The following is a 15,371-nucleotide window of genomic DNA, read 5'->3' on the forward strand; positions in this document are numbered from 1 at the left end:
ATCGACGACACCGACTCGGATCCAGATGATAGCGATGATGACTATGTTGATGAAGCTGGAGCAGATATCATGGAGTCTGCAATCGAAGAATATTTTTAGTAGACCACCCCAACAGTAGTAGTAGTCCACCATGTAAATATAGTAGTTCGAGCACTTTTGCGATAGATAGATCGATTGTATGCCCTTGTTTGATTGAATGAAGTGAATTGTTTGCTTTTGCCTCATGTGCATATGGGTAGTGTTTTCTCTCTAGACCCCTCTCTATTCTTAAATCTCATCTTTTCTAAACCCTCAGATGCCTCTGAGACGTGACCCCGGATTTACCTTCCACCGGAGCTCACCCAGTTGATCCAGCAGCAGAACACATTGATGCAGTTGCTAGTCCAGAATCAGAATCAGGGGAAAAACAACAACAACAACCCACCACCACCACCACATGTTGATCACTTAGCCCATTTTCTTAGGCTGAATCCGCCGGTGTTTTCCAGTAGCACCGAGCCGATAGTAGCAGATGATTGGCTCCGCAAGACAGCAAGGGAGTTGACCACAGCAGGATGCACAGATGCGGAAAAGGTGAAGTTTGCCGCACATCAGCTTGAAGGACCCGCAGCATCATGGTGGGAGAATTTCACAGCCACTTTCCCTGTCGACACTGTCACGTGGGACCAGTTTTAGCAGGCTTTCCGTACTTCCCATGTTTCAGCAGGAGCTATGGCCCTAAAGAAGCAAGAGTTTCGCAACTTGCGCCAAGCAGGAAGGACAGTTGGCCAGTATGTGGAGGACTTTAGTAAGTTAGCACGTTATGCCCCAGATGACGTTGCTACGGATGCAGCTAAGCAGGAGAAGTTTCTGGAAGGACTGAGTGATGAGTTGAGCATGCAGTTGATGGTAGCAACCTTCAACAACTACCAAGAGTTGGTAGATCGTGCTCTTATGATTGAAGGGAAGCAGCAGCAGATTGGGAAACCGCAAGAGGAAATATGGACAAGGGAAGTACAATTTAGGAGCTTAGCAGAAGCCACGTTTTACCCCTAGACCGGGAGGACATTTTTAGCATACCCAAGGAGGAGGTAGCTCGCACAATCATAATGGCCCCAAGAATGGTAATGGGAATGGAGGAAGCAACGGCCAGAACCGCACCAACCCATCAACCCCAGCCAAGAGAGACCTGAGTCAAGTCACTTGTTTCAAATGCCAGAAGACCGGGCATTATGCCAATGAATGTCCTGAAGCCCAAAATGGAAATGGCAATGGAAGCTCTGGGAAGAAGCTAAACCCTTTCAACAGGGGACAGGTGAACCACGTTAATGTGGAGGAAGTTGAAGCCCAGCCCGATGCAGTAATCGGTAAGTTTTTGGTTAAGTCATTTACTGCACTCGTTCTTTTTGATACTGGTGCATCACATTCATACATATCAAGGGGATTTGTGGATAAGTATAAACTACCAACCCAAGCCCTTAGGTCACCCATGTTAGTAACCTCGCCTGGAGCAGAATATATGGCCAGTCTATGGTGTGATTGGTTACCATTAAGTATTGGTAACTATGTTTTTCCCTCGGACCTAATAGTATTGGAATCTCAAGGATTGGATGTGATATTAGGCATGGATTGGTTATCGAAGTATGAAGGGAATATTGAATGTGCCAGTAAGTCAGTTTTGCTTACAACACCAGAAGGGAGAAGGATCAAGTATGTATCCCGGCATGTGCCAAAGAGGACTCAAGTAAATTGTCTAACATGAGTTGTGTAGGAGGAAGTACCAGTAGTGAAGGATTTCCCTGATGTATTTCCATAAGAGTTGCCAGGCATGCCACTGGATAGAGATATTGAGTTTTTGATTGAGCTTTTGCCAGGCACAGGGCCAATATCTAAGAGACCATATAGGATGCCTGTAAAGGATTTGGTGGAGATTAAGAAGCAGATTAAGGAGTTACTGGATAAAGGGTATATTCGCCCAAGTTCTTTGCCTTGGGGATCACTAGTACTTCTAGTGGAGAAGAAGGATGGATCGTTAAGGATGGTTGTTGATTATCGAGGGTTGAATGAAGTAACCATCAAGAACAAGTACCCGCTACCGATGATCAATGATCTGTTTGATTGATTGCAAGGAGCTAAGGTATTTTCCAAGATCGATCTACGATCAGGATACCACCAGTTTAAGATTCGAGAACAGGATATTCCTAAGACGGCTTTTACCACCATGTATGGGATGTACAAGTATACCGTTATGTCATTTGGTCTGACTAACGCACCTGCATATTTTATGAACATGATGAACAAAGTATTTATGGAGTTTCTGGATAAGTTCGTCATAGTGTTCATTGATGATATCCTGGTTTACTCGAAAAATGAAGAAGAGCATAAGGAGCATTTGCGTTTGGTACTTGGTAAGCTCAAAGAACATCGGTTATATGCCAACTTTAGCAAATGTGAGTTTTGGTTAAAGAAAGTTGGATTTCTCGGACATGTTATATCTAGAGAAGGTATAGCAGTAGATCCCACTAAGGTTGACACTGTGACAAATTGGGAAGCGCCAATAACAGTTGGAGAGATCCGGAGTTTTCTTGGACTCGCAGGATACTACCGGAGGTTCATTGAAAATTTCTCGAAGATTGCAAAGCCTATGACGGAGTTGTTGAAGAAGGATACCAAGTTCATATGGACCGAGGAATGTGAGGCCAGTTTCCAGGAGCTGAAGAAACGTTTGGTTACATCACCTGTGTTGATTTTGCCAGATCAGACCAAGGATTATGAGGTGTATTGCAACGCTTCACGTCGAGGACTTGGAGCAGTGCTTATGCAGGAAGGAAGAGTTGTTTCATATGCCTCACGACAGCTTAAGCCTCATGAGTTGAATTATGCCACGCATGATTTGGAGTTAGCAGCCGTAGTGCATGCATTGAAAACCTGGAGACACTTTCTCATTGGAAACCATTGTGAGGTGTACACGGATCACAAGAGTTTGAAGTATATTTTCACACAGAAGGATTTGAACCTCGGACAAATGAGACGGTTGGAGCTCATCAAGGATTATGATATGAGATTGCATTATCACCCTAGAAAGGCTAGTAGCTGATGTGTTGAGTCATAAAAGCCATGTCAACACACTAATGACGGGAGATTTACCAAGGGAGTTAGCCGAAAATCTCCGTGAGCTATGTTTGGAGATAGTCCCGAGAGGCTATGTAGCAGCATTGGAGATTCAGTCTACCTTGATGGATAAGATCAGAGAAGCCCAGAAGACTGACAAGGAGATTGCTTTTATTAAGGAGAAAATGAGCAAAGGAAAAGCTAAAGGATTTCGTGAGGATGAGCACGATACCTTATGGTTTGAAGACCGCGTTTATGTGCCTAATGATTCGGAGATCAGGAAGTTAATTCTGTAAGAGGCCCATGATTCACCATACTCGATTCACCCAGGAAATACCAAGATGTATTTGGATTTGAAGGATATTTTCTGGTGGAACGGAATGAAGAAGGATATTGCGGAGTATGTAGCAGTTTGTGATGTATGCCAGAGAGTGAAGGCAGAGCATCAGAAGCCAGCAGGATTGCTACAGCCATTGCCGATACCCGAATGGAAGTGGGATAAGTTAGGCATGGATTTTATTACGGGTTTACCCAGAACTCGTTCAGGCTATGACTCGATTTGGGTTGTAGTCGATCGTTTGACAAAGGTAGCTCATTTAATCCCAGTGAAGACTACCTATACCAGTGCAAAGTTGGCAAAGATATACATGACCAGAATCGTATGCCTGCATGGAGTTCCAAGGAGCATTGTATCAGATAGAGGAACCCAGTTTACCTCAAAGTTTTGGAATCGGTTGAACTTTGGGTGCCTGGCTAGAATTCAGTACAGCTTTCCATCCGTAGAGAGATGGACAGACCGAGAGAGTCAATCAGATTTGGAGGATATGCTGAGAGCTTGTGCGCTAGATTACGGATCTAGTTGGGACGAGAATTTTCCATATGCAGAGTTCTCTTACAACAATAGTTATCAATCCAGTTTGAAGATGGCCCCTTTCGAAGCCTTGTACGGAAGGAGGTGCAGGACCCCATTGTGATGGGATGAAGTTGGAGATCGCCAGTTGTTTGGACCGGATCTGATTAAGAAGTCTGAACAGAAAGTAAAATTGATTCGCGATAGGCTCAAGGTAGCCCAATCCAGGCAGAAGAGCTACGCAGATTCTAAAGGCAAGGAGACAGTTTACGAAGTCGGAGACCGAGTTCATCTTCGAGTATCTCCACTTTGAGGAGTTAAGCGCTTTGGAGTTAAGGGAAAGTTAGCACCATGTTTTGTAGGACCATACAAAGTTTTGGAGCGTATGGGAGAAGTAGCCTACAAGTTGGAATTCCCGAAGGATTGTCAGGAGTTCACGACGTGTTCCACGTTTCCCAGTTGAAGAAGTGCCACACAGAGATGGCTGACATACCGCTGAGAGATATAGTGCCGCTGGAAGCGATTTAGTTGGACAGTGATTTGACCTATGAGGAGAAACCAGTCAAGATTCTAGAATATGCCAGTCGAGTCACCCGCAACAAGGTTGTAAAGTTTTGCAAAGTTCAGTGGAGCCACCACACGGAGGATGAAGCCACCTGGGAGCGAGAGGAAGAATTGCTGAAGGACCACCCTCACCTATTTTCTAGCCAACCCGAATCTCGAGGGCGAGATTCATCTTAAGGGGGGTAGGTTTGTAACATCCTAAATTTTCAATTTGGAATTTTATACACTAGATCATCATTGCATATCATATTTTATTGCATTTTGGCTGATCCTAGAAAATTCTACGCAACTCAAGGACCCTCGGAGAGAGTTGGGGATTTCGTTATTTTCATATTTGAGTTTTCTCAAATTTTGAAAATAGGATCATTTGATTTTATTTATTTTATCTTCAATTATTTATATTACAAAAATATGAGAGAGGGAATAAAATAACTTTCCCAAAATAAAGAAATATTGAGGATTTAATAAGAAAATCAAATAAGATTTTATTTTGGTTTTATTTGCTATTTTATATGAATTTAGGAAAATACGCGTTTTTCAAAATTTCATTTAGGCCCCAAATAAATGTTCATCCTGTGCGGCTTGATTTTAGAAGCCGGAGAAAATTTATTTCGGGATTTTTGGAGTCCGTTTAGTATTCCTTTTGTTTTTTTTCTGAGTGTAACTATTTAAAAAAACGCGAACCGACCTACCGGGCCGTGTCCGACCTGGACACTTGGCCCGGCCGGCTTTATAAGCCGGGGGAGTCCTAGCCGAGACCCCAACCCTAGCCGCCCCAACCCCGCCGCCGCCGCCCGCCGCTCGCCACCGCCGGAGCCGCCGCCGCCGGACCCACACGCCGAGGTTGCCCCGCCGCCGTTTTTTTAGAAAAACCGTTTGGTTTTTCCGTCGGTTTTTTTAGATCCGTTTTTTACTAGATCGTTTTTTTTGGTTTAGTTTAATTAGCGAGCGTTCACTCATTCGTTCGTTTTAACTAACGTGTTCATCGTTTAGATCTAGATAACGAACGTTCGTTCGTTAATCCGTTCGTCGTTTTTCTTGTTCTCGGATTAAATCCGCGATTTTTTTGATCGCGATTCCTAATCCGATTTTCGTTCTAGTATAACTTTTCGCTCGTTTATCGGAATCAGGCGATTCAAGCGCCTGGAGTTTCGTCTCGAAACCCTCTTTCCGTTTAACCAACTCAAACAATTTTTTTGCCACTGTAAAAATTTCCCTAAGATCCATAATAGTAAACGAAGCCTGTTTCTTTTGCCGTTTGTCTTTGGTTGCTTCATTCGATTTGATTCTTTTTGCCAACCGGAGTTCTTAAGTTGAACTTTCTTGTTAGATCTCTTATTCGAGTTTTACCTGTGCATTAGTTGAATACTTATTGTATGCTTGTTTGTTTGTGATAGAGTACCCAGAGTGCGCCGCTTGCTACTTCGAATCGCTAGGTTTCCCGGATCATCAGCAAGGCAAGTAACACTTTGATCATACTTCCAATTACCCAGTTTTATTGCATTAGATCAATCCTCACACCATTGCATGTTTAGGATCTAATTAAATTGTGGGTTCGGGAAGTAGATGAGGTAGTACCTATTACCTGTTTATTATCAAACCTTTGGGAGTTACTTCTACGTTTGTTTATTATGTCATGCTATGCTAGTAGACGTGGATTGGGTGAGTGTGTCCATGACAAATGTGGGATTGTTAAAATTAATGGTTTATCTAAGGTGGCAACTTAAATACACATCTGGGTGGATTGAGGCACCTGGGTATCCCAGTGATTGCCTGTTTTTCTTTTGGACCGTGATACGTCTCCAACGTATCTATAATTTTTGATTGCTCCATGCTATATTATCTACTGTTTTGGACTATATTTGGCTTTATTTTCCACTTTTATATTATTTTTGGGACTGACCTATTAACCGGAGGCCCAGCCTAGAATTGTTGTTTTTTTGCCTATTTCAGTGTTTCGAAGAAACGAAATATCGAACGGAGTTCAAACGGAATAAAATCTTCGGGAACGTGATTTTCTCACCGAACATGATCCAGGAGACTTGGACCCTGCTCCAAGGAACAAAAGAGGCGGTCACGAGGGTGGGGCCCCCCTAGGGCGCGCCCCTGCCTCGTGGGCCCCTCGTTGCTCCTCTGGCGTACTTCTTCCTCCTATATACACACACGTACCCCCAAACGATCAGAACAGGAGCCAAAAACCTAATTCCACCACCGCAACTTTCTGTATCCATCAGATCCCATCTTGGGGCCTGTTCCGGAGCTCTGCCGGAAGAGGGCCGCCATCACGGAGGGCTTCTACATCATCATAGCCTCTCCGATGAAGTGTGAGTAGTTTACCTCAGACCTTCGGGTCCATAGTTAGTACCTAGATGGCTTCTTCTGTCTCTTTGAATCTCAATACAAAGTTCTCCCCCTCTCTCGTGGAGATCTATTCGATGTAATCTTCTTTTTGCGGTGTGTTTGTTGAGACCGATGAATTGTGGGTTTATGATCAAGTCTATCTATGAATAATATTTGAATCTTCTCTGAATTCTTTTATGTATGATTGGTTATCTTTGCAAGTCTCTTCGAATTATCCGTTTGGTTTGGCCAACTAGATTGGTAGTTCTTGCCATGGGAGAAGTGCTTAGCTTTGGGTTCGATCTTGCGGTGTCCTTACCCAGTGACAGAAGGGGCAGCAAGGCACGTATTGTATCGTTGCCATCGAGGATAACAAGCTGGGGTTTATTTCATATTGCATGAATTTATCTCTCTACATCATGTCATCTTGCTTAAGGCGTTACTCTATTTTTAACTTAATACTCTAGATGCATGCTGGATAGCGGTCGATGAGTGGAGTAATAGTAGTAGATGCAGAATCGTTTCGGTCTACTTGTCACGGACGTGATGCCTATATACATGATCATGCCTGGATATTCTCATAATTATGCTCAATTCTATCAATTGCTCAACAGTAATTTGTTCACCCACTGTAGAATACTTATTCTCTTGAGAGAATCCACTAGTGAAACCTATGGCCCCCGGGTCTATTCTCATCGTATCAATCTCCATCACTTTAATATTGTTTCGCTATTTACTTTGTTTTTACTTTTTACTTTGCAACTTTATACCAAAAATACCAAAAATATTCTATCTATCAGATCTCACTCTCGTAAGTGACCGTGAAGGGCTTGACAACCCCTAATCGCGTTGGTTGCGCGTAGCTATCGTTTTGTGCAGGTACGAGGGACTTGAGCGTGGCCTCCTACTGGATTGATACCTTGGTTCTCAAAAACTGAGGGAAATACTTACGCTACTCTGCTGCATCATCCCTTCCTCTTCGGGGAAAACCAACGCAAGCTCAAGACGTAGCAAGAAGGATTTCTGGCGCCGTTACCGGGGAGTCTGCGCAAAAGTCAAACATACCAAGTACCCATCACAATCCCTATCTCTCGCATTACATTATTTGCCATTTGCCTCTCGTTTTCCTCTCCCCCACTTCACCCTTGCCATTTTATTCGCCCTCTCTCTCTATCCTCCCTCTCTGTTTGCCTCTTTTCCCTTGCCATGCCGAAACCAAAAAGAGTTGGGGGTTTTCTCCCAAGTTCTAGTGCTTTAGACAATCCTGCTATCTTATCTAAACTCATAAATCGGAATGCTATAGAACAACTTGCCGGAGTTATCAATGAGAACCTTAGTAATTTTGATGAAGATGATTCTGGAATTTTTCGTTATTTACTTGATGACTCTTTGAAAGATGCTTGGGATAGGCTGTTAAGGATCCGGGCTAGCTATGTACCCTAATATCAAATTGAGATTTACTTAAAAAGCTTTTATGTTGGGCTACCCGCTTCATTCAAACAAGTTTTAGATTCTATTTTCGAGGGGGGGGGGTTCTTGAAGGGGACCCCATAGACACCTATGAGAAGATGAAAACTATATTTGGGTACCCCATTAATGAGAAAACTGAAATCACATCTCTTTTGATTTCCTACCAAAAAGAATCTATTAAAGAGATAAAGGCTAGTTTAGATACAAACTTCCGTAACATTCTTAATCTTTCTTCTACCATTAATGGCCATGTGCTTTATCAAAATAGAAAAATTAATTCTATAGATAGCAAGCTTTCTCTTTCCTTTTCTAATACCAAAGATGGCAATACCTAGATCTATTCTTGATTGTTATGCCTAGCTAGGGGTGTTAAACGATAGCGCTTGTTGGGAGGCAACCCAATTTTATTTTTATTCCTTGCTATTTGCTCCTGTTTAGTAATAAATAAATTATCTAGACTATGTTTTGGTTGTGTTTTTTGTGTTTAATTAGTGTTTGTGCCAAGTAGAACCGTTGGGAAGACTTGGGGAAAGTCTTGTTGAACTTGCTGTAAAAAACAGAAACTTTAGCGCTCACGAGAACTGTTGTAATTTTTATTTGAAGAGTGATATTTAGTTAATTATTTTTTCAGATGATTAATAGATAAATTTCTCACGTCCAGAAATTTATTTTATAATTTTTGGGGTTCCAGATCTTGCGCTAGCTACAGATTACTACAGACTGTTCTGTTTTTGACAGATTCTGTTTTTCGTGTGTTGTTTGCTTATTTTGATGAATCTATGGCTAGTAAAATAGTTTATAATCCATAGAGAAGTTGGAATAAAGTAGGTTTAACACCAATATAAATAAATAATGAGTTCATTACAGTACCTTGAAGTGGTCTTTTGTTTTCTTTCGCTAACGGAGCTCACGAGTTTTCTATTTTGAGTTTTGTGTTGTGAAGTTTTCAAGTTTTGGGTAAGAATTTGATGGATTATGGAACAAGGAGTGGAAAGAGCCTAAGCTTGGGGATGCCCATGGCACCCCCAAGATAATCCAAGGACACGAAAAAGTCAAAGCTTGGGGATGCCCCGGAAGGCATCCCACCTTTTCGTCCACTTCCATCGGTAATTTACTTGGAGCTATATTTTTGTTCACCAACATGATATGTGTTTTGCTTGGAGTGCCTTGTATTATTTGTGTCTTTGTTTGTTAGTATGCCACAATCATCCTTGCTGTACACACCTTTTGAGAGATCCATACATGAATTAAAATTTGATAGAATACTCTGTGTGCTTCACTTATATCTTTTGAGCTAAGTAGTTTTGCTCTATGTGCTTCACTTATATATTTTGAGCGTTATAATTTTGCTCTTTGTGCTTCACTTAGATCTTTTAGAGCACGGTGGTGGATTTGTTTTAAAGAAACTATTGATCTATCATGCTTCACTTAAATTATTTTGAGAGTCTCTTAATAGCATGGTAATTTTTTTAATGATAATATGCTTGGTATTCAAGATTTGTGAAACTTTCTTTTGAGTGTGTTGAATACTAAGAAAAGTTTGAAGCATGATAATTGTTTTGAGATATGGAGGTGATAATATTAAAGTCATGCTAGTTGAGTAGTTGTGATTTTAAAGAATACTTGTGTTGAAGTTTGTGATTCCCATAGCATGCACGTATGGTGAACCGTTATGTGATGAAGTCGGAGCATGATTTATTTATTTCTTGTCTTCCTTATGAGTGGTGGTCGGGGACGAGCGATGGTCTTTTCCTACCAATCTATCCCCCTAGGAGCATGCGCACAGTACTTTGCTTTGATAACTTCTAGATTTTTGCAATAAGTATATGAGTTCTTTATGACTAATGTTGAGTCCATGGATCATACGCACTCTCACCCTTCCACCTTTGCTAGCCTCTCTAATACCGCGCACCTTTTGCCGGTATCATACACCTACCATATAACTTCCTCAAAACAGCCACCATACCTACCTATTATGGCATTTCCATAGCAATTCCGAGATATATTGCCATGCAACTTTCCACCGTTCTGTTTATTATGACACACTCCATCATTGTCATATTGCATATCCCGGTACACCGTCGGAGGCATTCATATAGAGTCATATTTTGTTCTAAGTATCGAGTTGTAATTGTTGAGTTGTAAGAAAAATAAAATTGTAATGATCATCATTATTAGAGCATTGTCCCAGTGAGGAAAGAATGATGGAGACTATGATTCCCCCACAAGTCGGGATGAGACTCCGGACGAAAAATAAATAAAAAAGAGGCCAAAGAAGCCCAAATAAAAAAAGAGAAAGGCCATAAAAAGAGAAAGGCCCAAAATAAAAAATAAAATAAAATAATGAGAGAAAAAGAGATAAGGGACAATGTTACTATCCTTTTACCACACTTGTGCTTCAAAGTAGCACCATGATCTTCATAGTAGAGAGTCTCTCATGTTATCACTTTCATATACTAGTGGGAATCTTTCATTATAGAACTTGGCTTGTATATTCCAATGATGGGCTTCCTCAAATTGCCCTAGGTCTTCTTGAGCAAGCAAGTTGGATGCACACCCACTTAGTTTCTTTTTTGAGCTTTCATATACTTATAACTCTAGTGCATCTGTTGCATGGCAATCCCTACTCACTCACATTGATATCTATTGATGGGCATCTCCATAGACCGTTGATACGCCTAGTTGATGTGAGACTATCTTCTCCTTTTTTTTCTTCTCCACAACCACCATTCTATTCCACCCATAGTGCTATATCCATGGCTCACGCTCATGTATTGCGTGAAGATTGAAAAAGTTTTGAAAAAGTTAGAGTATGAAACAATTGCTTGGCTTGTCATCGGGGTTGTGCATGATTTAAATACTTTGTGTGGGGAAGATGGAGCACAGCCAGACTATATGATTTTGTAGGGATAACTTTCTTTGGCCATGTTATTTTGAGAAGACATAATTACTTTGTTAGTATGCTTGAAGTATTATTATTTCTTATGTCAATATAAACCTTTGTCTTGAATCTTTCTAATCTGAATATTCATACCACAATTAAGAAGATTTGCATTGAAATTATGCCAAGTAGCACTCCGCATCAAAAATTCTCTTTTTATCATTTACCTACTCGAGGACGAGCAGGAATTAAGCTTGGGGATGCCTGATACGTCTCCAACGTATCTATAATTTTTGATTGCTCCATGCTATATTATCTACTGTTTTGGACTATATTGGGCTTTATTTTCCACTTTTATATTATTTTTGGGACTAACCTATTAACCGGAGGCCCAGCCCAGAATTACTGTCTTTTTGCCTATTTCAGTGTTTTCTCACCGGACGTGATCTTCGGGATAAAATTTATACGGAGTCCAAACGGAATAAAATCTTCGGGAACGTGATTTTCTCACCGAACGTGATCCAGGAGACTTGGACCCTGCTCCAAGGAACAAAAGAGGCGGTCATGAGGGTGGGGGCGCCCCCCCTAGGGCGCGCCCCCTGCCTCGTGGGCCCCTCGTTGCTCCTCTGGCGTACTTCTTCCTCCTATATATACACACGTACCCCAAACGATCAGAACAGGAGCCAAAAACCTAATTCCACCGCCGCAACTTTCTGTATCCACGAGATCCCATCTTGGGGCCTATTCCGGAGCTCTACCGGAAGAGGGCCGCCATCGCGGAGGGCTTCTACGTCATCATAGCCTCTCCGATGAAGTGTGAGTAGTTTACCTCAGACCTTGGGGTCCATAGTTAGTAGCTAGATGGCTTCTTCTCTCTCTTTGAATCTCAATACAAAGTTCCCCCCTCTCTCGTGGAGATCTATTCGATGTAATCTTCTTTTTGTGGTGTGTTTGTTGAGACCGATGAATTGTGGGTTTATGATCAAGTCTATCTATGAATAATATTTGAATCTTCTCTGAATTCTTTTATGTATGATTGGTTATCTTTGCAAGTCTCTTCGAATTATCTGTTTGGTTTTGCCAACTAGATTGGTAGTTCTTGCCATGGGAGAAGTGCTTAGCTTTGGGTTCGATCTTGCGGTGTCCTTACCCAATGACAGAAGGGGCAGCAAGGCACGTATTGTATCGTTGCCATCGAGGATAACAAGATGGGGTTTATTTCATATTGCATGAATTTATCTCTCTACATCATGTCATCTTGCTTAAGGCGTTACTCTGTTTTTAACTTAATACTCTAGATGCATGCTGGATAGCGGTCGATGAGTGGAGTAATAGTAGTAGATGCAGAATCGTTTCGGTCTACTTGTCACGGACGTGATGCCTATATACATTATCATGCCTAGATATTCTCATAATTATGCTCAATTCTATCAATTGCTCAACAGTAATTTGTTCACCCACCGTAGAATACTTATGCTCTTGAGAGAAGCCACTAATGAAACCTATGGCCCCCGGGTCTATTCTCATCATATCAATCTCCATCACTTTAATATTGTTTTGCTATTTACTTTGCTTTTACTTTTTACTTTGCATCTTTATACCGAAAATACCAAAAATATTCTATCTATCAGATCTCACTCTCGTAAGTGACCGTGAAGGGCTTGACAACCCCTAATCGCGTTGGTTGCGAGTAGCTATCGTTTTGTGCAGGTACGAGGGGCTTGAGCGTGGCCTCCTACTGGATTGATACCTTGGTTCTCAAAAACTGAGGGAAATACTTACGCTACTCTGCTGCATCATCCCTTCCTCTTCGGGGAAAACCAACGCAAGCTCAAGATGTAGCAGACCGCCACCCAGGCTCGAAGGGATCATGAGATTATTCATGCTAGAAACTTCCGTGTGCAGCCACAAGCTACTATGGGCTCTAGCTTAGTTGACTAAGTCGTGCAAACTCTCACAGTGGTAGACTAGCAGATGTAGGGGATGTAGGTGGTACGGTCTACCCATCGTAAGGTGCTAGTGCTTCTGAAAGACTATGTCTCGGTCATCCGTTTCTCAAACACCATGCAGTGCGAGAAATCCAACGGAGGAGATCGAGTCTTGTGGGGAAAAGTGCTCAAACCTCTGCAGAGTGTATAAACTAATCATGGTTAGCAGTGTCCCCGGTTATGGACATCTTGAGTATCTAGTACCTGGATTATCATGTGAATCTCATCATGTTACTCTAATTAATTTTGTTGGGTTTTGTTTAATGATGATGCTTAATTGGGATTGAGAATGCTGTCAACCATTCTCAATGTTTAACAACTACCATGATAGTTAAATAAAATTTATTCCTTTGTAGTAGGGAAAAATTGGCTTTACGCAAAACTGTAACCATGGAGCTTTCCACCAGCCAAATATGCATATAGTATAGCCTATATCTTTCATTGCTCTCTATGTGTTACTTTGCCAGCATATTCCATGTGCTGACCCATTTCGGGCTGGAACGTTCATGTTACAGACTTTTCAGATGAGGATTAAGGTGCTTTTAGGTCATGGTTCTATACTCAGTGATGCCGTTGGAGTTGATGGACTCACTTATCTTCCAAGCCTTCCGCTGTTATCATTATTAGATGGCCTTAAGCCATATTTATTATAATAAGTTCTCTTTTGAGACACTCGATGTATTAAGTGTGTGATTGCTACTCTGTTATAAATCCTTCAAGTACTGTGTGGTGTCAGCATTACTGATCCATGGATGACACCTGAGCACAGAGATTGGACCGTTTGAGGTTTGGTCGCTATAGAAATTCTTCGAGGCCCTTGAGGAAAATCGTTTGAAGACTTCCTGCACTTCAGTTTTGTAAGTGATGATATGCACCCATGTGTAACGAGAATAGTCATCAACAATAATGAAGCCATATAAAGATGTTGCATTTGTGAATGTGGCATAATGAGTAGGGCCAAAGAGATCCATGTGAAGCAATTCAAATGGACGAGTGGTAGTCATGATAGTCTTCGAGGGATGCTTGGACTTGGTCATCTTTCCAGCTTCACAAGCCCCGCATATATGGTCCTTGAAGAATTTGACATACTCGATGCCAATGACGTGCTTCTTCTTCGCGAGTGTGTGTAAGTTCCTCATGCCAGCATGACCTAGTCGTCGATGGCATAACTAGCCTTCTGAAGCTTTTGCATGTAGACATGTGGCAGGCTGTGGTCCTGCAAAGAAATCAACAATATACAAGTCTCCTTTCCTAAAGCCTTGGAAGACTTTGGAATTGTCAGATTCCATGATCACAACGCAACGATATTTGCCAAAGACAACAACCATATCAAGATCACAAAGCATTAAGACATACATGAGGTTGAATCCTAAGGACTCGACAAGCATGACTTTGTCCATGTGTAGATCCTTTGAGATCACAACCTTACCTAGACCCAATACCTTGCCTTTGCCTTTTTCAGCGTAGGTGATGTGCGTCAGATGCGATGGAGATAAAGCAGTGTCCATCAATAAGCTCTTGTCACCGATCATGTGATTTGTACATCCATTCTCGAGGATCCACTCAGTAGCTTTGGGTTGATCATCCTGCAGATGAATTAGTGCATCTGACGAACTCATATACTTCATCATTGAAGAATATGACATCAAATTCATCAGATTGAATTTCATCAAGAAGTACAACAAATATAGAAGTATAAGGACGTGAGAAATGAGTAATCATTTTTTCATGATTAGCTTGCGTCCTATCAAGCATATTCAGGTCTCCAGCCAATTCTTTAGACGTTCAAGTTTGTTTGGAGACCTGACCCTGCATAAGAGATTAGTTCTTTTTCTTCACCACCCACATCTGGAGGGGTGGCAAAGAGTTCATCATTCTGCGAGCTCCATAAGAGAAAGGTGGCATAGAAGCCAGTCCACTTCGTTTCACATAAGAGGGGTTAGAGTAAGCATATGAAGAAGCAGAGAAATTCTTCGAGGACTTGTGGAAATAATGATTTGAAGAATAATGCACATATTCATGGCCCTTAGATTTTCCCTGCAAAACAAAAGTGTTAGCACCATGATGTTCATATGAGGATTTTGATCCATATGAGGAATTTGGTCCATATGAGGACTTAGATCAATATGAAGACTTTGGTCCATATGAAGAATTTGATCTGGGGTTCCTATTCTTCACAGGTGGTGTC

The sequence above is a fragment of the Triticum dicoccoides genome, chromosome 7A (assembly GCF_002162155.2).
Source record: "Triticum dicoccoides isolate Atlit2015 ecotype Zavitan chromosome 7A, WEW_v2.0, whole genome shotgun sequence".
NCBI lineage: Eukaryota > Viridiplantae > Streptophyta > Magnoliopsida > Poales > Poaceae > Triticum > Triticum dicoccoides.